This window comes from Globicephala melas, unplaced genomic scaffold (assembly GCF_963455315.2).
Source record: "Globicephala melas unplaced genomic scaffold, mGloMel1.2 SCAFFOLD_75, whole genome shotgun sequence".
Lineage (NCBI taxonomy): Eukaryota > Metazoa > Chordata > Mammalia > Artiodactyla > Delphinidae > Globicephala > Globicephala melas.
This window is the reverse complement of record NW_027207251.1, coordinates 477,713-503,487: the sequence shown is the minus strand read 5'-3', so window position 1 is coordinate 503,487 and position 25,775 is coordinate 477,713. Positions and strand designations below refer to the sequence as shown.

Sequence of the window (25,775 nt, the reverse complement as noted above, 5' to 3'; positions counted from 1 at the left end):
TCACCTGGAGGAAGGGGCTAGAGAGCTCTCTGAGGTCTCTTTTAAAAGCACACAAGAGACTTCCCTGATAGGCCAGTGGTTAAGAATCCATCTTCCAATGCAGGGGACATGAGTTCGAACTTTGGTCAGAGAACTAAGATCACACATGCCAATGGGCAACTAAGCCCATGCACCACAACTATTGAGCCTGTATGCTGGCTCTACAGCCTGTCTGCCACAACTAGAGAGCCTGTGTGCTGCAACTACCGAGCCCCCATATCACAGCTAGATATGAAGCCTGTGCGTCACAACAAAGATCCCACATGCTGCAACTAAGAGCGAATGTAGCCAAATAAGTAAATGAATACATATTTTAAAATAAAAGCACACACATTATATTCATGGTGGCTCTGCCCTCATAACCTAAGCACCCCCCAAAGACCCTATATCCTAATACCAACACATTTGGAGGTTGTATTTTTAACATATGAATTTTGGGGGAAACAATCATGCAATAGCAATAAATTGATAATTATTTTAATATTTTGGTTTAAAAAATATCCTAGAATAATAAAAAGTATAGCCAAAAGTCAAAATTATAGTGTTTTCTCTATTTGTCCATTTATTTACCTTTATCAGAGACATATATATTTTCATATGGCCTCAAGTTACTGGTGTCCTTTCATTTGAACTTGAAGTACTCACTTTAGCATTTCTTGAAAGATCGGTATTATGGTACTGAACTCCTTCAGGTTTTGTCTGAGACTGTCTCTCATTTTCCTCATTTTTGAAGAATAATATTGTAAGATATAGAATTGTTGGTAGGTAGTTCCAGCCATGCTTTAAGCATATCATTTCACTCTCTTCTGGCCTGCAAAATTTCTGATGAGAAAGCAACTGATAATCTTACTGACAATCACAATTAAGTGGATCATAATAATTGTCACATATAACTTTGTTTATATATATTTCTTAATGCTAACCTATTTACAAAAGTACTTATTGTTACAAAATTTTGTATTTATCATTCTAAGATTACTTAACAAATCTATATTTTTATTCTACTTATTTATAAAATAAGAGGTTATTAGCCAAAATTATGAATTTATAGCTGAAATGTGTGGTAAAACATTCTTGATAAGCATTTTTCCATGTCTGAGAATTTTGATATGAACTCAGGTTTTCAGTTTGATTTTAGCATTGATAGATCCAGTGTGAGAATTCAATGTTGACTAAGGAATTAAAAATCCCTCTCCTTCAGAGCCCTTAAAAAGGGCTCTCCTTCATTCATTACAGTAAAAGTGTGTTCTATGCTGTGAAAACTCATGTGTATGTAAGTCAATTGAATGATATTCTCCAGTTAAAATGATCTCCATGTCAGTTACATACACATAGTATGTAAATCTTCTGCAATGGACATCCCCCCTTTGTAGCATTTCTACTAGCTATCATCAAAATTCAGTCTAATTTAGTCCATAAAGTGAACACTTTATGCTGGTCTAGTGTTTACACTGCACTGTAACTGAGTTCTATGAGTCTGCTGAATTCCTAACTTACCTCATTCCCAGGTTTCACATGTGGATGACCAGGGTTCACACCTGAAGAAATTTACTATTTTCTTACAGCTACATTGTTCCACCAGGAAAATAACTTGCCTGGATATCATTTCTTGCTTTTCATGGTCACAGTTTTTGCTTGAAATTAGACAAAAATAATAATTAAATTAAATAAATTATTAAGAAACGACACATGTGACATTTGGGGATTAAATTGTTGAAAAGTACATTACATGGGGAAACAACATGAATTTGAGGAATACACCAGTGAATAGAAACATGGTTTAGAAAAATGTTAATAGATGTTCAGTGTTTAGGTAAAAGAAAAATAAAATAAATTCAGACGCTACAGGGAATATGAGAGGAAAAATTATTAAAGAGACCGTGGCAAAGACAAAAACATGAAATTTTAACTCCCACGTGGACAGGAATTTTGCTTCTCTGAGGTGAAAAGTACAGGGGGAAACGTGAAGAGAAATTGATGTGTGATGCATAATGACAGAATCTGGATAATTTGACTCAATAGCTTCACATACATTTCTAAAAATATCCTTTAGTCGAGCCAACCTCCAGTTGACATTCCAAGTGTCCTGCTCCCTCCCCACACAGAGCACATGTGTCTGGAGCTGACTTGGACCCCAGCCTGGGGAAACCCTCCTCTTCCCTCCACACCTACTCTTCTTGCTCCAACTGGGAAATTATATCTGTTTTGCAGAGCGGATGCCCTGGTACGTGTGGGAAATGCTAGATGGATTTAAAGTTCTGTGCTGAGAACAGTGCATGCAATGCAAGCGCAGGACAACATGCCAAGGCTCAAGTGTGGGGGCATCAATGGCAGCCCAAGTTCGAGCACCCTGAAGGGGGGAAACACTGAAGGTTGTCACCCGACACTTCACTCAAAGACAGTAAAAGTCTCTGGCTGCTGCTGTTCTTGCCCAAGAGGAAAGACAGTCTGCAGGCTGCCTAGATGTCTCAGCCAGGAAGGAAGCAACGTTTTCATAATATGGTTAACACTGTTTTCTAACAGAATCCAATAAACATAAAACCCATGAGATTATTACTTGGAGTTCATGTAGAAAGGGGGATACAAGCTGTTATATGTTTTTTGCTGTGTTCAAACCTCATAGTAGTCCCCCGAGCAGAAGAATTACTTAGCAACATAAAGTCACTTGTCTGTTAGATAAAATAGCCCATATCTGTGTCCAGCATTATTCTGCGTGTTGGTGGCAGACTAGTAAGGAGTACGTGCGATTGTGGTAATGGAGACTGTATCTCCATGCAGGGACAAATGTGCTGTGATAAGTAAAGGAACACATTCGTTCCAGGTTGCTCTAAGTGCTACAGAAGCATGAGTCAGGGGCAAGAGTGCAGCAGCATATGTGGAAGCTGCAGCGCCTATCTCAATAAGACATGCATAAAGAAGTAAATAAATATTGAGAGACGCACCCAGAAGATGAAACAACGGGCGTCCTCCAGGATCACATCTGTGTACATCTTTGTCTGCAATATGTCCAGCAGTTCCTACTCTTTATGAGTGAGTTCTACAAACACGTCCTCAAACGTCACTGATCTCTAAAGCCCCGTCAATGGCTTCTCTGTGCTGATAGGACATGTGCCTTTCATACATATTCAGAAATATATATACTGTGAACAAATGTTACTAAAGGAAACGTATGAGGTGTTGTGTAAAATAACCTATCAATTTCCCAAGAAAGTGGTAATCCAACTTCCAGATAGGTTATTATAAAAATTTTTCGTGCAAATTCATAAGTAATATTCTCCTCCCAATTCCAAGTAAGTCTGTAGGTTCACCAAAAGGCAATCAATAGCCCTGATCTGCCACTTTGTCAACTGACAGGCAGTGGGAGTAGAGATAGAGGTGAAGCTCCATGTACATTTTACCTGCTTTTTTCACGTATTGAACGTGTACCTGGAGTCCTGCTTTTCTTTCCCGGGTTAGAGCTGCAAACACCAGTCGTCAGAACTCATGAGATTTGCTGGCTCCATGTGTCGGGAAAGCCCAGGATCATCTTTTCTCTTCTACATAGTTCTCTCCTCTGGGCTTGGAATATGAGACTTAAGTCAGCCCACGCCCTCCCATGGATTTCTTTTACCTGCTGCTGTTTAGTTTTGCTCTATTTATACCTTCACTATGCAAACCTACAACTTTGGCTGCTAACCTAGGACTCTGACTCCAAAATACCCCAGGAAACTTGTCATTCAATTAGGGAAGTCTATAATCCTTCAGCCCTTAAGTTTATTAGTATTATGATTGGTAGTAGTACAACTAATATCTTTAAGATTGTAATCACTATTGATATTATTATTTATCACTATTGTTGTTATTGCATTTCTTAAGTTTCTCTGCTCATGAATGTATCTAATTTACTGAAGAGTATTGTGGAGGGTTTTCAACAGACTTACATACACATGGTGCTTCCTGGTTCCTGCTGTACTTATGGGTACTTGTGGGTCAGAGAGCCTCCTGACATATTCAGACATACCCAGTGGAGGAAGAGACAGCTGTTACTGGTAAGTGAACCCCAGGGAGGACACTCTTGACTTTATTGAGCCTCTAGAACAATGTTTAAGTCCTCTTAAGTGACCAGAAAGTGGTGCCAGTGCAAGAGCCCTGGAAAACACCCTTGTCCTGCCAGACTCAGCACGGGATTTTCCACCTCAACTCTGTGCCAGGAACGACTATCATGTCTCCTGGGAAGGCTGGAGAGGGTGTCGCTCCTGGAGTCCAGTCCTCCAAATTAGAAAAGTCAGCAAAGGGGCTGACATTGTGACAAGTGAGGAGTAAGGAGAGTATCTTTGGCATGCCTGAACCTGGGGACATGTTTTAAATTCACTCAGGGGTCCAGGAAAAGCTGGTGCAGCACTGGCAGACATAGAGATGGGGAAGTGCCTGCTCAAGTAACCATTTCTTTTTCTAAGTCTCCCAGGGAGCCCCTGCACTGTTTGTGCCAATATATCATCCTCCCTGCTGACCCAGGATCACCTGCTTGTTTTCTCCTCTCAGAACAAATTTCTTTGTGCAAACCTAGCATTCTGACTCTAAAATATCCCAGAGGACATCTGATATAGGTACCCTGAAATTCACTTAGAGGAGTCTGTACGCAAATCTGCAATCTTTCTATGTTTACTTTTCTCTTTAACAGTAGTAATGGTAATATCATCATAATTCTCACTATTATTGTTTTTAGTCCATTTTATTACCTTTATTAATATGCATCATCTTGTGGTTGTTTCTACATAACATTGAGTAGACCTGCTCTATGCTAAAGATTGTCTGATTTACTGCAGATCACTATGGAGGGTTTCCCAACATACAAAATACATACACCTAGTTACTCCTGAGCTCCCAGAGCACTTAGCTGGGTGCCCTCGACACAAGGTCTCTATGAAGCTGAGGCTGAGGTCTCAGCTGTCGCTCTACAGGGGAGGATTTGCTCCCAGACTCACTGAGATGGGTACTGGCAGGATGCAGTCTGAGCTGAGAGCCTAGTGCCTCTGTCTGGAGGCCTGGGACTTCCCTGTGTTCTCTCCTATGTGGGCCTCTCCATATGGCAGATAGTAACACCCATGCAGGTTTCCCCAGGTCCAGGGATAAGAGAGAGAGACAGACAGAAACAGAGAGAGAACACAGGATGCAGCAAGTGAGATGTAAGTGACAGAGGTTCTGTCAATGAATCTTAACACTGACCTCCCCTGATTTGCTATATTCTGTTGGTCAGAAGCCAGTCACTAGCTACTTAGTACTTGCACAAAGAGTTTCCTCGCTGCATGTGGATCACAGTCTGTGGCTGGGAACACCCAGGAAGGCATGTTCAGTCGTCTCCCCCAGAACTGGGAAAAGTGGCTGCATTTTAGAAATAACTGAAAGTGATGAAAGTCCAGCCTCACTCATCAGAAGAGAAGTGAAAAGAAGACAATGGGTTACGTGTCATTTCTCATCCACTAAAGCAGCAAAACAAAAGCTCCCCAAACTCCTGAAGCTTGAACACTTGGTGTGAATGAGACACAGGACCACTCATTCCTCAGTGGTAGGAGGGGCACCGACTCTTCCTGGAGGATGATGGCTGCCACATCCCCAGATGCCACCCACTTGATTAAGGAGGTTACTTCTAGAAAACAAAGGTGCAGTGGTCAGTGGTGTGTATGAAGAGTCCACGTAGGTGGTGTTGTCTGTCTTATTTCTAAGAGCCCTGCATGGACACCTGCTTCCAGAGGGGAGCTGGTTCCACTGACAGTGAGAACAGGCTGCAGCTGTTTAAAATGACAGTGTCCATACTACCCAAAGCAGTCTACAGGTTTAATGTGATCACTATCAAATTACACATGACATTTTTTCACAGAACTAGAACAAATAAACCTAAAATGTATATGGAACCATAAAAGACCCAGAATTGCCAAAGCAATCCTGAGGAAAAAGCACAAAGCAGGAGGCATAACCTTCCCAGACTTCAGACAATGCTACAATGCTAATCAAAATAGCCTGGTATTGGAACAAAAACAGACATATGGGTCAATGGAACAGAATAGAGAGCCCAGAAATAAACCCACAGACCCGTGGTCAATTCATCTCTGATGAAGTATAGACAATGGGGGAAAAGACAGTCTCTTCAGCAAGAGGTGTTGGAAAAGTTGGTTCATGCAAATCAATAAAGTTAGAACACTCTCCCACCATACACAAAAATAAACTCAAAATGGCTTAAAGGCTTAAATATAACACATAACACCATAAAACTCCTAAAAGGGAACATAGGCAAAACATTCTCTGATATAAAGTGTACCAGTGTTTTCTTAGGTCAGTCTCCCAAGGCAATAGAAATAAAAGCAAAAATAAACAAATGGGACCCACTCAAACTTATAACTTTACTCACAGCAAAAGAAACCATAAACAAAATGAAAAGACAACATACCGACTAGGAGAAAATATTTCCAAATGATGCGACCAACAAGGGCTTAATTTCCAAAATATACAAACAGCTCATACAACTCAATAACAAAAAACTGAACAAACCAATCAAAAAATGGGCAGAAGACTGAAACAGACATTTCTCCCAAGAAGGCATACAGATGGCCAATAGGCACACGAAAGGTTGCCCATCATCACTAATTATTAGAGAAATGCAAATTAAAACTACAATGAGGTACCACCTCACACCAGTCAGAATGGCCATCATCAAAACTCTGCAAATAACAAACGCAGGAGGGGGTGTGGAGAAAAGGGAACCCTCCTACACTGTTGGTGGGAATATAAAATGACACAGCCACTATGGAGAACAGTATGGAGGTTCCTAAAAATAGAGTTGCCATATGATCCTGCAATCCCACTCCTGGGCATATATCCAGAGAGAACCATAATTCGAAAAGATACATGCACCCCAATGTTCATAGAAACACTGTTTCTAATAGCTAAGACATGGAAGCAACTTAAATGTCCATCAACAGATGAATGGATACAGAAGATGTGGTACATATATACAATGGAATATTACTCAGCCATAAAAGAATGAAATAATGCCATTTGCAGCAACATGGATGCAACTAGAGATTAGCATACTAAGTGAAGTAAGCCATAAAGAGAAAGACAAATGCTATATGGTATTACTTATATGTGAAATCTAAAATATGACACAAATGAACCTATCTAAGAAACAAAACAAGACTCACAGACATAGAGAACAGACTTGTGGTTACCAAGTGGGAGGGGGTTGGGGAAGGATGCACTGAGAGTTTGGGGATAGTAGCTGCAAACTATTGCATATAGAATGGATAAAAATCAATGTCCTACTGTATAGCACAGGGAACAGGATATTCAATATCCTGAGATCAACCATAATGGAAAAGAATATAAAACAGATGTATATATGTGTATAACTGAGACACTTTGCTATACAGCAAAAATTAATACATTGTAACTCAACTATATTTCAATTAAACAAAAAAAATCAATTGATGTGAACAACACTAAAGGCCAAATGATCCTAAGAGTCATATACAGAGCATTCTATCCAACATAGGCTGAATACACAGTCTTCTCAAGTGCAGAAAAAATATTTTCTAGAAAAGATCACATGATCGACCACATATCAAATCTTAGTAAACTCAGGAAGACTTAAATTATACCAAGTATATTGTCTGAGCATATTATTAAACTAGAAATCAATAACAGGATGAAAACTGGAACACTAATGAATACAAAAAAATTGATCAACACTCTCCTGACCAACTAATTTATCAAAGAATAAATTTAAGAAGAAATAAGACAGTATTTTGAGACAAACTGAAATGGAAACACAGTATACTAAAAGCTATGGGATGCAGCTAAAGGAGCGTTAAGAGAGAGGTTTATTGCAACAAATGCCTACCTTACGAATTAAGAAATATCTCGAATCAAAAACCTAACTCTTCTGTTCAAGGACCTGGACAAACAACAAACTGAGCCTAAAATTAGCGAAGCAAGAAAATTATAAAGATTACAGCAGAAATCAATGTCATAGAGAAGAGGAAAACAACAGAAAAGATAAGTGATACTAAGAGTTGGTTCATTAAAAGATAAAATTTTGAACCTTTTGCTAGACTAACCAAGGAAAAGGAGAGAAGACCCAAATCAACAAAATTTTAAATAAAAGAGAAGATATTACAACTCTACTACAGCGATAAGAAGGATAACATGTTACTTTGAACAACTACATGCTAACAAACTGGGAAACCTAGATAAATGGGAAAAAATCTTAGAAACATACAACCTACCAAAAGTGAATTAGGAAGAAAGAGAAAATCTAAATGAAGCAATTAGTAGTATGGAAATTAAATCAGTAATCAAAACTCTTCAAATGAAGAAAAACTCAAGATCAAATGGCTTCACTGGTAAATTTTACCAAATATTTAATGCATTAATGCCAATCCTAAAAGTCTTCAAAAAAGAAAGAAAAAAAATGGATGAGGAGGGAAATCTCCCACTCATTTTATGAGGCCAACATTACTTTGATATAATAATCTGAAATGGACACTGCCAATTACAGGCCAATAACACTGATGAATATAGGTTTAAAAATTCTGAATAAATACTAGCAAATCAAATAAATGGGATGCATCATATTAATAGAACAAAGGGAAAATATAATATCAATAGGCACAGAAAAAGCATTTGTTAAGTTAGGTATAAAATGAATGTAACTCAACATAATAAAGGCTAAATATCGGGACTTCCCTGGTGGTGCAGTGGTTAAGAATCTGCCAGGAAATGCAGGGGACATGGGTTCAATCCCTGGTCCGGGAAGATCCCACATGCCTAGGAGCAACTAAGCCCATGCACCACAACTACTAAGCCTGTGCTCTAGAGCCCGTGAGCCACAACTACTGAGGCTGTTTGCCACAACTACTGAAGCCCATATGCCTAGAGCGCATGCTCTGCAACAAGAGAAGCCACTGCAATGAGAAACCCACGCACCACAACGAAGAGTAGCCACCACCTACTGCAACTAGAGAAAGCCTGCATGCAGCAACAAAGACCCAATGCAGCCAAAAGTAAATAATTTTTTTAAAAGGCCAAATATGACAAGGTCACAGTTCAAAGCACACTCAAGAGTGAAAGTGTGAAACTTTTTCTCTAATATCAGAAACAAAACAAGGGAGTCCACTCTCACCACTCATTCAGCATAGAAATGGAAGTCCTAGCCAGGGCAATCAGTCAAGGAAGAGAAATAAAAGGCATCAAAATTGGAAATTAAGAGGTAAAAATGTGTCTATATTAAGATAACATGATTTTATATATAGAAACTCTGAAAAACTTCACCAAAAACCTGTTAAAACTAATCAACATAATCAGTAAAGTTGCAGAATAAAAACATAAAATGCAAAAATCAGTCATATTTCTATATACTAACAATGATCTGAAAAAAGGAAACCATTCTATTTATAAGAGCATCCAAACTAATAAAACAATAAGGAATAAATTTATCTAAGGAGATGAAAGATATCTACAATACAAGCTACAATACACTGATGAAAAAATTTGGAAAAGACAGAAATAAACGTAAAGTTATCCCTTGTTCATGATTGGAAGAATTAATATTTTTAAAATGTCCATACCACCCAAAGCCATCTATGGATATAATGCAATTCCTATCAAAATCCAATAGCATTTTTTAAAGTAGAAAAAAACAACAGAGAAATATATGAGGAATCACAAAAGAACTTGCATATGCAATGTGACCATGAAAAAGAACAGCAAACCTGGAGGTATCACATTGCATGATATCAAACTGTATTATAAAGCTATAGTAATGTAAATAGTATGGTACTGTCATGTAGAAAGGCATACACAACAATGGAATAGAACTGAGAATCCAGATATAAACCCATGCATATAAGGTCAACTAATATTTGATAAGACAGTCAGGAACACTCGGTGGAGAGACAGTCTCTTCATTAAACAGTGCTTGAAAAACTGCATAGTTATATGCAAAAGAATAAAACTAGACTCCTGTCTAACACCACTCATGACAATTAAATAGAAATAAGATAAGGTAAAGACAACTGTAAGACGGGAGGCTTTTCTTCCTGGAGGAAAACAGTAAAAATCTTTTTAACACAGGTCTTTAATATTATTTTTGATGATACCTTAAGCACAAGCAACAATTTAAAAAACTAACACGGAACAATATCAAACTAAAAATCTGCTACAAAACAAGATAAAATAAATAAATAACGAAAAGAGCCTATGTAATCAAAAATAATATTTGCAAACCTTACACCAAATAAGGGGTTGATATCCAAAATACATCATAGAACTCAGTAGCACAAAATAAATTAAGCCAATTAAAACCTGTTGCAAAGACCCCAACGGACATTTTTTCAAAGAAGATATGTGAATGTACAACAAATACATGAAAATGTGTTCAACGTCATTACAAATCAGGGAAATTAAATCTAAACCACAATGAGATATCACCTCAGGATTGTTAGAATGGAATTCATCAAAGAGACAAGATATCTGCTAGCAAATGCTAGCAAAGATGTGGAGAAAATGGATGATTTGTGTGCTTTTGGTTGTCTTATAAATTAGTTCAGCCTCTATGGAAAACACTAGAGGAGGCCCTCAAAATTTAATATGACTACCATATGGTCCAGCATTTTCATCTATAGGAATATATTGAAAGAATTAAAAACACTATGTTGAAGAGATATCTGCACTTCCATGTTCATAGCAACAGTGTTTACAATAGCCAAGACATTGGAAAAACGTGTGTCTATCAACAAATGAGTGGATATAAAACCTTGTGGTATATTTAGAAAATGGAGTAACATTCAGCCATAAGAAAGAAGGAAATATTGCCATTGGTGACAATATGGATGGACCTTGAGGGCGTTACACTAAGTGAGAGAAGTCAGACCAAGCTTATATGTGAAAAACACACACACACACACACACACACAAAACTCATAGAAAAATATCAGATTTTTGGTTACCAGAGGAGGGAGGTGAGAAGAGGCAGAATTTGATGAAGTCCAAAAGTACCAACTTGCAGTTATAGGATAAATAAGTATTGAGAATATTATATACAACATGATGAATAGAGTTAACAGTGCCATATGGTATATTTGAAAGCTGTTAAGCAAGTAGATCTTAACAGTTCTCATCACAGGAAAATATATTTTCCTTATTTTTCTTTTTTTGCATCTATATAAGATGATGTATGTTAACTAATCTTACTGCAATAACAATTTCACAATATATGGAAGTGAAATCATTATAATGTGCATTTTCAACTTAAATAGTACTGTGTTCAATTATATCTCAATAAAACTGGAGGGAAAATTACAACAGCTTTACGATAATGTCTTTGAAATTTAAAAACAATCTTAAAAGGAAATTGAAACACAACTTGCTAAAACTTATGGGCTGCAAGAAAAACAGTAATAAGAGAGTTTATTGAAACAAATGCCTACAATAAGAAAAAGAAAGATCACAAGTAAACAACCTTACTTCTCATGGGACTAGCAAACAAAGGAAAAACCACTAAGCTCACAAGTAGCAGAGCAATGAAATAATATGAGAACAGAAATAAAACAGAGACCATGCAAACAATAGAAAACATCAATGCAAGAGGTGGTTTTTGAAATGAAAACAAAATTAACCTTTTAGCTATACTAATGAAGAATAAAAGAGAATACTCAAATAAAATCAGAAATGAAAAAGGAGACATTACAACTGATGCAACAAAAATACCACAGCTCATGAGAGGTGACCATCAACACATATATACCGTCAAGTTTGATACCCTAGAAGAAATGAATTCCTAGCAACATAAAAAATACCAAAACTGAATTATGAGGAAATAGACAAACCAAACAGGCCAATGATGAGTGAAAAGATTGTATCAGTAATAAAAGATTTACAAAAAACAAACAAACAAACAAACAAAAGAACAGGCTAGGACCAGATGGAAATTTTCCAATTTCCATTGGGAAATTCAACCAAACATTTAAATCGAATTAAAACAACTCCATGTCAAAGTTTTCTAAAAAAACTTTGAGGTACATTCCCAAACTCGTTTGATGAGTCCAGCATTATCCTTATACCAAAGCTAGATAAGAACATTACAAGAAAAAAAAACTGTCAAATATTACTAATATAGATGCAAAAATTCTCAGTGAAATACTAGCAAACAAAATTCAACAGTATATTGAAAGGATCATACACCATGATCAAGTGGAATTTATCCCCAGAATGCAAGGGTAATTCAACCTATGTAATTCAAACATGTGATGCACCACATTGAGAATGAAATATGAAAATCAGATGGTTATCTCAATAGATACAGAAAGAGAATATGAAATAAAGAACATTCCATGATAAAAAATACTCAACAAATTGCTATATGTAGAATGTACCTCAACACAATAAAAGTCATATTGAACAAATTCACAGCAGACATTAAAATCAATGGTGAAAGCTTGAAAGGTTTTCTGCTAAAAATATAAACAAAATAAGTTTTGTGCACTCTCACCACTCCTTTTCAGCATAATACTGGAAGTCATAGCCAGAGCGGTTAGGCAAGAAAACTAAATAAAAGAAATACAAATTGAAAAGGATGAAGTAAAGCTATTTCTGTTTGCATTTAATATAATCTTATATAGAGAAAATCCCAAAGATTCCAAAAAAATTTATTACTAATTATAGACAAATTCAGTCAAGTTGCAAGATACAAAATCAACATGTGAAGAGCAATTGTACTTCTATATACTAACAACAATTTGAAAAAGAAATGTAAAAAGCAATCATATTTAAAATGGCTTCAGAAATAAATAAAACATTTAGGAATAAATTAAACCAAGTAAGTAAAATATCCATACACTGAAAATGACAAAACACTGGTGAAAAAATTGAAGATACAAATAAATGAAGAACATTTCCATGGTTATGAAACAGAAGAATATTGTAAAAATATCTATACTACCCAAAGCTGTCTATACATTCAGTGCAATCTCTATCAATATTCCAATGATTTTTTCACAGAAAGAGAAAACAACCCTAAAATTTGTATGGAACCACAAAACACCACTAATAGCCAAATCAACCTGGTCAAAGAGGAACAAATCTAATGGCATCACAATTCCTAACTTCAAACTTTATTACAAAGCTATAGTAATCAAAACAATAGATTCTGGCAAAAAATAGCGACTTAATCCAATGAAACAGAATCAAGAGCACTGAAATAAAACCAGTCATTTACTGTTAACAAATATTTGACAAGGGAGCCAAGGAGATGCAGTAGGGGAAATACAGTCTCTTCGATAAATGGTGTTGGAAATAAACTGGATAACAACCTACAGAAGAATACAATTGGACCCCTTTCTTGTACCACTCACAAAAATTAACTCAAATTGGACTGAAGACTTAAATATAAAACCTAAAGCTGTAAAACTACTTGAAGAAAGCATAAAGAACAAGTTCCTCAATATAGTTTTGGCAAATATTTTTCGGATATAATACCAAATATGGGAGCCACAAAAGCAAAAAAAAAAAAAAAAAAAAGTGGAACAGCAAACAAACAAACGAAAAACTTTGCATAGCAAAATGAACAATCAGCAAACTAAAAAGCATCTATAGAACTGGAGAACATATGTGCAAACCATTTTTTTGATAAGGGGCTAATATTCAAAATATATAAGAAGTAACATAAAATAATAGCAGCCAAAAATTAAATAAAAAATGGGCTAAAGGACTTGAAAAGACATTTTCCCCAAAAAAAGACATACAGATGGCCAACAGGTACATGAACAGATGCTCAACATCAATAATCATCAAAACCACAATGATACATCAGCTCACACCTGTTAGAATGGCTATTCTAAAAATGAGAAGAAAAAACAAATGTTTGTGAGAATGTGAAGAAAAGGCAACTTGTGTGCATATTTGGTGGAAATGTAAACTGGTACAGTCTAATGAATGTAAAAGAATTCAATTGGACCCCTATCTCACACTACTCACAAAAATTAACTCAAAAGAGATTAAAGACAAACATGTATGACTTGAAACCATAAAACACCTAAAAAAATCCTGGGGGAAAATCTCCTTGACCTTGGTCTTGGGAATAGTGATTTTTTGGTTATGACCCCAAAGGACAGGCAACAAAGCAAAAGCAAAAATAGACTGGGACTAAGAAAACCTAAAAAACCTTCTGCACAGAAAAAAATAAAACCACACACAAAAGCAAAACAAAACAAAAAACAACTGGTTAAAAATGGAGAAAGGATCTGAATAGATATATTTTCCAAAGAAGACATACAAATGTCCAACAGATATATGAAAAAGTGTTCAATGTCTTTAATCATCAGGGAAATGAAAATCAAAATCACGAGATCATCTCACTCTTGTTAGAATGCCTACAGCCAAAACACAACAGATTACAAGTGTTTGAAAGAACATGGAGGAAAGAAAATCCTTGTGCATTGTTGGTAGAGATGTAAATTAATACAGCCACTATGAAAAACAGTATAGAGGTTCCCCCCAAAATTATAAGTAGTATCCAGTTTTCCCAGTACCATTTGTTGAAGAGACTATCCTGCCCAGTGAGTGTGCTTTATTCCCATCTCAAATATTATTTACTTATACACTGGGGTTTACTTCTGGGCTCTCTATTCTGTTCCTTTAGTCTATGTGTGTATTTTAGTGCCAATATCATAGTGTCGTGTAACTAAAGGATTGTAATATTGTTTCTTTTTGTTTAAAATAAATTTATTTATTTATTCACTTATCTTTGGTTGTACTGGGTCTTTGTTGTTGCGCGTGGGCTTTCTCTAGTTTCAGCGAGCGGGTACTACTCTTCTGTGTGGTGTACGGGCTTCTCATTGTTGTGGCTTCTCTTGTTGCAGAGCATGTGGTTTAGGCACGTGGGCTTCAGTAGTTGTGGCACGTGGGTTAAGTAGTTGTGGTTCGTGGTGTCTAGAGCACAGTCTCAGTAATTGTGGTGCACTGGCTTAGTTGCTCCGTGGTATGTGGGATCCTCCCAGACCAGGGCTTGAAATTGTGTCCCCTGTATTGGCAGGCGGATTCCTAACCACTGCACCACCAAGGAAGCCCCTGTAATATAATTTTAAATCAGGAAGTGCGATGACTCCCAATTTGTTCTTTCTCAGGATTGCTCTGGTTATTTGCGGTCTCTGCGGTCACGTACAAAATTTTAAAATTGATTTCTCTATATCTGTAAACGATGCTGTTGGAATTCTGATAGAGATTACGTCGAACCTATAGAAGCCTTTGGGTAGTATGGACATTTTAACAACAATAATTCTTCTGATCACAGAACACAGTACTGTATATCTTTCCACTTGTTTTGTCTTCTTCAATTTTTTTTGATCAAAGTCTTGTAGTTTTCAAAGGACAAATTTCTCATTTCCTTCGTTAAGTTTATTTCTAAATATTTATTCGTTTTAATGCAATTTTGAATGGGGAAAGGATAGTGTCTTCACCAAATTCTGTTGGGAAAACTGGAAAACCACATACAGAAAAATGAAACTGGACACGTATCTTATACCACTCACAAATATTAATTTGAAGACTGAAACATAAGACCAGACACTATAAAAGTCCAAAAGAAAACACAAAGAAGAATCTACTTAACACTGGTTTGGGCAATAATTTTGGGATATGATCCCAAAAGCATAAGCCAGAAAAGTAAAAACCAACAGATGGGATTATATCAAACTAAAAAGCTTTATATATATATATATATATATATATATATATATATATATATATATATAGTCTACATAGAGATTAGGAGAGAATATCTGCAAATCATACGTTGCATCAAAGAGTATAAACTTCCACTTTTAAGGTGAGTAAGTTCTGGGAACTTTAACATACATTATGGTGGCCATAGCTAACAATGCTGTATTATATATTTGAAAGTTGCTAAGGGAGTAGATCTCAAAAATTTTACCACACAAAAAAGTTAATGATGTGAGTTTATGGAAGAATCCTTATTGTGGTAATCATTTCACACTATATATCTGTATCAAATCACCACACTGTACATCTTAAACTTATACAGTGCTGTATATCAATTATGTCTCAATAAGTTTGGAGGAGAAAAAAAAAGAATTTCAAGATGGATACAAGAACATAGGCATTTCTGAGTGAAGAACCTTGTGTCATATCCATGTAGCTGGCCCCAGGTCTACCTGCAAAACCACAACGAAAATCTGACCACTGGTCCCCATCACCAGGGCTAACAACGTGCCTGAGCTCCCACCTTGGTTACTACAGCAGTCTCCTAATTGGCGCCCCAATTCTGCTTTTGCCCCTTCAGTCAGTTGGTAGGACAGCAGCCAGAGGAAGTCAGATGATAGCCCTCCTCTGCTTACAACCATTCACTTGTCCTTTATTTCACACAGAGTAAAAGCCAATGCCCTTTAAATGGCCGACAATCTGTTGACAACACCAAGGGCTCTATCCCTTGCTCACTTAACTTCAACCACCCAGCATTCCCAACTTTCCTCAAACAAGCCAGCCATGTTCCTTCTTTACAGCATTTTACCTTGCTCTCCCCTCTGCCTGGAATCTGCTTTTGCCACCTATGCACACTATGTATGCCCTCCCTCATATCTTTTAAGTCTTATTCACAGGTATTTACTGAGCAAGACTATGTGCTGGACAGTATTCAAGGCACAGGTGTTTGGACCCAGCATCTCTCTGATCCTTCTGAGATGGAGCATCATTTCATAAACTTACTGGCTATTTTTTCTGGAAAAAACAGATACATAAATATGGGAGTGTAGGAATCGCTCAGGCAAAATCCCAAATAATAGATACAGATGTTTAACTATCAGAAAGGTGGAGCATAACTTCCCAACTCCCTAAATGTGTCCTGCACGGAGTGACATCCTTCCAAACGGTACACACTGAATGGAAGGGAGTAAAGATTGATGTTACAGTGAGGAACTTGACAAAGTCTACCTCAGCCAGGTGATCAAGGGCAACATCAACAGTAGTAAGTCATTTGCAGAGCATGTGCCCTTGATATGAAGTGAAACACATAACCCCAGGCTAATCACGAGGGAAACAACAGGTAAATCCCAATTCGAGACTGTCAAGGTCATCAAAAACAAGAAATGTCTCAGAAACTATAACAACTAACAGTGTCCTAAAGAGAAATGGCAGCTAAATGGAATGAGGGTGAGATATCCTGAATGCAATCCTAGAAGAGAAAAAGGTAAGTCTACGAAAATTTGAAAAAAGTGTGGGTTATAGTTAATAATCAGGTGTCAACACTAGTTCATTAATTGTAAAAATGTACCCTAATGACATGAAACCGTAATAAGAGAGGAAACTGAGTCTGGGCTACTTGTGAAATCCTGCACTATTCTTGCAAATTTTCTATAAATCTGAAACAATTTTAAAATGAAAATGTATTAAACAAATTTTTATTTTTTTCTAACACATATTATTTTTAAATTGTCCTACCAGTAATTACTATTAATTTCCCGTCACCTAGTTGTACTGTTTCATCTTGTTAAATAGAATTTATAACAGAGAGAAGGAAATTACCCATGATAGTAGAAAATTTCCAATAACACCAATTTTACATATTTTATGTTAAATTAAGAATGCACATGTGTATAATCATTTATTATATATTATGTTATTTGGGAGTTTTTTTTCTTTTGGCTGCTGTCATTTTACTGGTATGGCTGTATCCTGAGTCACTTTCTAAGAAGTCACTCACCAGAGATGTCTGTCAGGACTCAGAAGTGAGTCTACATGTCACTTCATGGCTGAACATATTCAAACAGCCCATTTATAAAATAAAAATAAAATAACTAATAATTCATTGTGACTGGTTCATTTATTCCAAGAATGCTTTTAAAAAATTTTGTTTCCATGCTTACATTTCATACTAATGGAACAAAAAATCAAATTATGTGCCAACTCAAATATTACATTAGAATAATGAGAACTGAGTTGTGACCACAAAAATTCAATGTTTCATCCTGATATTTTCTAATCAGAAGTGTTTTTTAAAATATTCAGGGCTTCCCTTGTGGCACAGTGGTTGGGAGTCTGCCTGCCGATGCAGGGGACACATGTTCGTGCCCCGGTCCGGGAGGATCCCACATGCAAGGAGCGGCTGGACCGGAGAGCCATGGCCGCTGAGCATGCTCTTCCGGAGGCTGTGCTCCGCAACGGGAGAGGCCACAGCAGTGGGAGGCCCGCGTACCGCAAAAAGAAAAAAAAGAAATTCAAACTCAGTTCCTAGGGGATAGCTGAAAGTGACAATATCAGAAAGCCCAAATAGCACACAAACTTGTAAGTGATTGTAGATGTTGCCATATAATGTGCCAGAAATAAATTACCTCTTAGAAATTACATAAAATTACTTGAAGCTCAAACCCTGGAATGCTTCCCAATTTTGTCAGACTTACATGTTATTATAATGTCTATATCCATTTAGCTCATGAGGTAGGTAAAGATAAAAAGTGATCTGTTCTTATGTGTTTAATACAGTTTAAAAAAGTATCTAATGCTCCTAAGAAATCAGGTTAGATCTGGAATACAGATGAAAATATGAAATGAAAGTACTTTGCTTTGTACAAGAGCAGTAGCCCATCATGTACAAATATGTCAGATGACAATGTACCTTCATGTTAAAAAAGAAAAAAATGCCATCACTGCAAAAGAAAGCTTTATTGATTGTACTGAAGTAAAAGGAAAAACTAGATATGATATACCTCAGCTAATTACGAGTATATTGGGAAAAGATAATGTTGACATAAAAATGCTCATGCTCACAGATATTATACAGGTGTAACTGTGGCACATGTACGAAGACGTAGAAGCCATGTTCCTCCACTGAGAGTGACGATGCCAAAATTGTGACCTGATCATTTCTTAACCTTAATGGACAAAATTTCTGCTCCCACAATTTAACATATGACCTTTAAAATACTGTATAATGAGACGATGTGATATTTAATGTCTGTTCTAAGTAGTACTTTAAACACACATAAGTCTATCCAATTGTCAGTCAGAAAGATCAGATACAATCAGCTATCATTCTATGCAAATGAATGGCATGTAGCAAATATTCATATATGTGTGCACCTATATAAAACATGTTAGCATATATGAATAAAAGCAACTAAGTTATATTAATATTGAATGTAAAATCATATTAGCAAATGCACTGTGGTGAAATAAGAAGCATCTGGGTATAAATAGATTACAAATTTTTATGCAGTTGTCACAATGGGATAATATTGTGAGCAAAGTGGAAATTGTAAAGAAAGTCGTCCAAGAAAAACATCTTGACTATAGGAAAAATCGCATGTTTATTATAAGGCCTCTCCCCTTGTTTACAACCAATGTCAGAAAGTAACCTTGAACTAGGTTAGGAGAATAAAAACTTTAACAAGACATAGGAATACTCTTTCTGTTGTAGAAAATAAACCAAAATAAAAAGTAAATGAATAAGCTACGAAGATTCTACAGATAGAAATATCAATTCTTATGGGAAAGAGGCTGAAAATAAATAAGATTATAGATATCCTAATTTCATCTTTTGAATGGAGCTATACAACATTAAGTTAAAAACCTTCATATTCTCTATTAGCAGAAAATTTATTTGCTATGAATGTATTTAATTTACAAAAAGCAGCCCCTGTCTTACCTTTTAAGTATTCTGTTGAAGTTTTAAGTTTTAATATATTTCATCTTAAATGATCTTATGAAGTATGCAATGGTTGGTATTTTAAAAATCGTCACTGTGCCTGGAACTTTTAAAAGTGATTCACGATTTTTTAAATTACATTCTTATAAAAATTTGGTATTGACATGAATATTATGACTTTTAATAATACTAGTCACATTGGAATATTGCAGAAGATTTTTCAATGAGCTTATGTGTATAAATATTTAAGACTGTCACTGTATTATGAGAAAATTACAAACACAACAATATTTTGACTTGAAAATGAGAAAAAAGCTAAGAACTACATCTTAAATATTGCTCATTGTGGGGCTTCCCTGGTGGTGCAGTGGTTAAGAATCCACCCCCCAATGCAGAGGACACGGGTTTGAGCCCGGGTCAGGGTAGATCCTACATACAGCGGAACAACTATGTCCGTGAGCCACAACTACTGAGCCTGCGCTCTAGAGCCTGCGAGCCACAACTACTGAAGCCCACGCACCTAGAGTCCGTGCTCTGCAACAAGAGAAGCCACCACAATGAGAAGCCGCGCGCCACAACAAAGAGTGGCCCCCGCTCGCCACAACTACAGAAAGCCCATGCAACAACGAAGACCCAATGCACTCAAAAATAAAATAAGTTAAATAAATTTAAAAAAGAATTATTTGTAAAAATAAATAAATAATAAATATTGGTGACGTAAAGAAAATAGCACAACATGAAACTTGTGAGTTAAGTTTTATTGGGGGAAAAATAAAGACTATATCCTGGGAGACAGAATCTCAGATAGCTCCAAGAAACTGTTCCAAAGAGGCAGGGGGAAGGTCAGTGTATATGTAATTTTGGTGAAGGGGGAGTACACGCAATCGAGCACATATAATTTTTACAGAAGGTTTCTGCTCATCTCATGCAGGCTCCGGCTAGTGACGTCACCATGAAGGATTTCATGCTTCTCTAGACACGAGGAGATACAAGAACTGGGCTCATAAAATCAGCTCCTGAAAGTATCTAACTCTCTGAAGAGCTGTCCTGCCAGCTTCCCCCGAGCACAGAGCACGTCATTTCCGCTCTCCACCCTGAACTCCTTTCAGGGGGTGTTGAAGGTCAGCGGCTGCAGCAGCTGCACCAGCACCTGATTTAATCCTTATCGAGGTAGATGGCAAGTGCCGATCCATAGGTGACAATACGCTCCAAATAATTTTATTCCTTTAAGACGGAAAAGTAAAATACAATAAATTCTGATTCTGCCATGTTTAAACTATAAAACTTAACATAGTGTGTTTTACTACACTGTTGTTTTTACTTTTTTTTTTTTTTTTTTTCGCGCTACGCGGGCCTCTCACGTTTGTGGCCTCTCCCGTTGCGGAGCACAGGCTCCGGACGCGCAGGTTTAGGGCCATGGCTCACGGGCCCAGCCGCTCCGCGGCATGTGGGATCTTCCCGGACTGGGGCACGAACCCGTGTCCCCTGCGTCGGCAGGCGGACTCTCAACCACCGCGCCACCAGGGAAGCCCTGATTTTTTACTCTTTCAATACGTTTTCAACTAGATCCACGTTACCTGCACATCATCCGTGTATAGTCTGTTAGTTAAGGTCTTTGAACAAAGGAATAAGTGGATAATTCCGTGCGGTTGAGAACAAGGGGCGGAAACATTTCTCTTGGCTGCTAAAAAATAGGGACATTTTTACAACCTTCCGGGGGCGTCTGAGGAAACGCAGCAGAGTCTGTCCGCGACGGTGAACTCTCCTGGTCGCCGGCGCCCCAGCTCCTTCCCCGCGGCCCGAGGGTCCGGGGCTCAGCCGCGCCGCCCGCGAGGACACGCCTTGGGCGGAGCTCCTCCCGCCAACCGCCCCGCGTCCGGAACAGACGCCCCGCCGGGAACAGCCTCCACGCCGCCGGCCCCTCGGAGACCGGATCCGAGGGACAACAAGCGACATCGAACGTTACCTGAGAAGGTGGGGATACACCGCGAGGGGCGGCCGGAAAGAAGACGCGGAGCGTCGAGGAACGGGCACAGCCCCTTTGCACCGGCCGGGGCACGGGCGGGGAACGTTTTCCTCCCGCAGACCAGCCAGCCCCACACGCGGGGCCGCAACCGCCATGGCGCCTCCACTCCGTCCTCAGGGAAGACCGCCCATCAAGTCCGGGTGCAGTTGAGCATGCGCCCCATCGCCTGTGAAATAGTGGCTTCGTGCCCCCCCTGCAGGCCCTTGGGGGAAGTGTAGGATGCTCGAAATAATTGGAGAACATGGGGCCCCTCCCAGCCAGGATGCTAAGTTACTCAAAATCTCAGTGCCCCAGCCTCTCTGCTGATGGCACTGGTGATGCTCTGATCCAGCCATGCCCGCTCTCTTGCCTGGGATGTGCCCCACTCTTTGGAGTCATGTCATCTGGTTTTTAGGTCATCCCCCCAAAAATGATAATAACCTCTATTCTATACTACAATGACAGTATCCATTTCAGGTCCCTAGAAAAGAGCCACCAATTTCCACCATCAGATTCTCCACTGGATCTTCAACCTGTTAGACACAGAGGACAGCTGCTCTGCTTGGAATAAAATTCTCTATAGTAATATACAGGGTTGATCACAATCACAAATAACTGAAACAGAAGATGAGAGTAGAAAATCTATGGACTTTTCCTCATTTGAGAATAGGAGTCCACAGTTAATTCCAAGAAATCGTTAGCTATCTGAAGCAGTGGAATACAGCTGACATACCTTGGAGCTTGTCAGGGAGGGAATCAAACTGTGTTTTCCCTCATTTAGCAAATCCTCAAAAAATAAGGAAACAAGAAAAAACATTCTGCTTATGACCACCTTTATTCAATTATATTTTTATGCACAAGAAAGTAATGTAAAATACGTTAAATATAAAATATCAGAAAACAAAATGATAGTGTATTTAAGATACACATTTCTAATATCCAAAATAATTTACAAAATTCAAAATCAGTTCCTTAAATAAACAAACTCATGAATTACATTTTAAAACTTATCCTTTCAGAACTTCACGTGGGATTTTCTGTTTTCAGACTTTGGAAAGCAATTTTTCCTTTAAAAATTTCTTCAGAACATACTTTTGTTACAGACTTTAAAATTAGCTGCTTAACAGATATACATGAAAATATCAGTTGTTTGAACCTTTCATAAACTTACACTCACATCATATAACAGCTCAACAAAGGCTTTGAAATAGCAAATGATTCTGCTTGTTGATTTTCTTCCAATAAGAGATTCAGGGACCCAGCAACCTTCGATTTGTGGATTGTCCAACAACAACATGTGCTTTCAACTACGGGTATGTTCCTTGGGTTTATTCCACTCAGTTGTAAAGGGAAAATGTATGGCAAATCAGGGAGCGTGTTTCCAGGGCCTGAGCCTCTACAAAGAAAATATCACTTCCATCCCCAATTTACTGGCTGGGAACCACTCCACTGTGAATGATATTTGTGCTTAGGGCTCCAGAGAATGTGGACCTTTTAGACACAGCAGGTGGGGGCATCAGACAGAGCTCACCTTTGAGGAGATCCCTTCTTCCAGTGTTCATGCTGGTGCAGGGAAGTGGGGTACAGGCGCCCTGTCTCTTGCTTGTGCTAGGACATAGACAGGTATTCTGGTCACTCCTGCTACATGTCCGCCTGCATCTGCCCATGTTAGGAGGCCTGTGTACCTGTGCCTGCCTGAGCTCACTCACGCCAACAACCCATGTACTGTTGCTGGAGCCTGAGGACCTGTCTGGTTGTGCACGTGCCTATGCATCTCTGCATCGAAACCCTCTTTATATAATTTGAAAACCGAAGCCCAGAAAGAGTCAGGGACTTGTCTAGGACACCATATGTGAGCAGAGACCGGAATAAAAGTGAGGAATCCAGCTCCCTAAGCCAATACTCAGTCCCTCCCATCATGCTTGGTTTGAAATAAGAGCCCTTAAGATCCTGGTGAATTCCTGCCAACTCGGCTCAGTTTGGGCCATTACTCTCTCCGCATCTCCATGCAGACATATATATGTACAAATAGAAATAGGGTTAACATCTGGGGATGATGCGAGGGTGGTTAAGGAAGAGAAAACAATATGTAAGTGTTGAGGAGAGCAAGAAAATGTTGGAGACAGCTCTGCCATGGAGCAAGGGCGTCCACCCCCCTGGCAGTGTGTCCAGAGGTCTAAAGAATGAGGGGGATTCTCCAAGTTCCCATAGTCCTGCCTGGGCGTGGGCCATCTCCCTCGTGTTCTCCAGCGGACAGGGCCTGGGGTCTTACAGTCCACCATTCTGATCTTCTAGACCCAGGCTGAGCACACACCCCATTCCCCAGTGTAGACAGTGCTGCAGGGGAGAAGGGCTTTCTTTCTCTACAAATCGTGTGCTTGCCGTGGCGGATTGCAAGTGTTCTGCATGCTTGGAAAGACTGCTGAGAAACTTGGTTCTCCACCACTGACCACTGTGTTCTGAGAGTTTGGCAAAATGCTTTCCACTTCACGGAGGTCCTGCAGAGGAGGGATTAGCTGGGAAACAAGGCCTTGTGAGCACAAGGAGGCACAGCCTCAGACCCAGAGACAGGGTTCTAGGAAGAAGACCAGTCTTAGTTGGGGCCTCGTGGTCCTCATTTGGATGGGGGGATATCATTGTTTTGGCTGAAGTCATCCCTGACGAGCAAAGAGACACCACAGTGATGGACAAAACGGTGGGGAAAAGGAAGCTTCTGGGGCCACTTTCACTGCACTGCCCTGGAGCCTGTATGTTCTACTCTATGCCCCTGTGACTCTGAAGAGCTTCTGTGTGAGGACACCCAAATAAAGGTACCAGTTTTTGAGGGGTGTGCAGGCCCAGGACCACAGTTGTAGTGCTGGTCACCTAGGAGCAGACAGGCTTTTGCATCACTGATACCCACTGAGGGCCACGTAGAGGGCTTTGTGGTCCCCCCTGTTACACATACAACTTTAAACTCTTGTCAGTAGCATTCACCTCCATAGTCCAGCTGGTTAAAAGGGAGGAGGGCGCCAAGATAGTCACACATATTCCTTCAGCAACTACGCACCATGCACTCCTTCTCTGCCAGGTGCCCTTGTGTGGGGCCAAAGTGACCAAGAGTTCCCTAGTTTCCAGGAGGTCACAGCCTGGAGCAGAGATGGGCAAAAGTACAGGAGCAAGACATATGAAAGAAAAGAGCCAATGTGAGACTGGAAATAAAGACTGTGCTCTGAGGGAGGTTTGGGGAGTCCCTGGGTAGGAGGGTCTCAGAGGCCTCACTGGAGTGACAGTTACGGGGACCAGAATGACAACAGCAAACCAACCCTCACACATCTGGGAGCAGCATGTCAGGGAGAAGTCACCACTGCTGCAGAAACCTGTGGGCAGAGGTGAGTGGACCAAAGATGTTAGAAAGTGATGAGTAGAACTGGAGAAAAAACTGCGGGGGTTAGGGGGAGTCAGGAAGTCAGGGCCATATCCTGGGGTCTGCTAGACTGTTAGGTTTCTGTTTCTTTCTAAAATTTACCCCAAACCTTGCATTTAAAATTACATATATTTAATAGCTCGCAATTTTTGTGGGTAATAAATACGGGCAGAGCTTAATGGACTCCTCTGCATCAAGGTGTCTCACAGGCTGGGGCTGCAGCCTCAACTGAGACTCAAGTGACAGAGGATTTGGTCCCAACTTTACTCACAGGTTTCAGGATGCAGGTTGGATTTGGAGTTTAAGTTCCGTTCTATGTGTTGACTTGGGCAATGCCTCGATTCTCTCCTTTGTGAGGCTCTTTATATGACAGCTCAAAACATCTGTGCTTGATTCCTCAATTCACGGATAAGAGAGAGAGAAGTGGAAAATTAGAGAGGGAATAAAAGGAAGGTGAGCGATTTTTGAAATTAAAGTGTACGCATGACATTCCATCACTTCGGCTAAAATCTACTGATTGGGGTATTTGCTAACCACTTAGTAGTTACACAGGGGTATGTATAGCAAAGAAGGGGTCACTGGGTGCCATGTGGAGGCTGCCCACCACACAGGCCAATTTGAGTCACTTGAGTCTCATT

The 25,775-nt window shown here is 38.9% G+C and overlaps 2 long non-coding RNA genes across 4 annotated transcripts in view; both read right to left on the bottom strand.

Moving 5' to 3' along the window:
* Positions 1-21,863, bottom strand: part of LOC138842533 (uncharacterized) — a 53,514-nt gene extending 31,651 nt beyond the window's left edge. For all 3 annotated transcript variants that reach the window (XR_011377184.1, XR_011377182.1, XR_011377183.1), the window contains exon 1: positions 21,693-21,863. This is a non-coding gene — a long non-coding RNA (uncharacterized lncRNA). The remainder of the gene's footprint in view (positions 1-21,692) is intronic.
* On the bottom strand, positions 686-21,682 carry LOC138842534 (uncharacterized). The gene is made up of 3 exons (XR_011377185.1): positions 21,304-21,682; positions 1,537-1,673; positions 686-861 (listed from the first exon to the last, which is right to left on the bottom strand). It is a non-coding gene; the product is annotated as an uncharacterized lncRNA (long non-coding RNA).
* Positions 21,864-25,775: the final 3,912 nt, after the last annotated feature.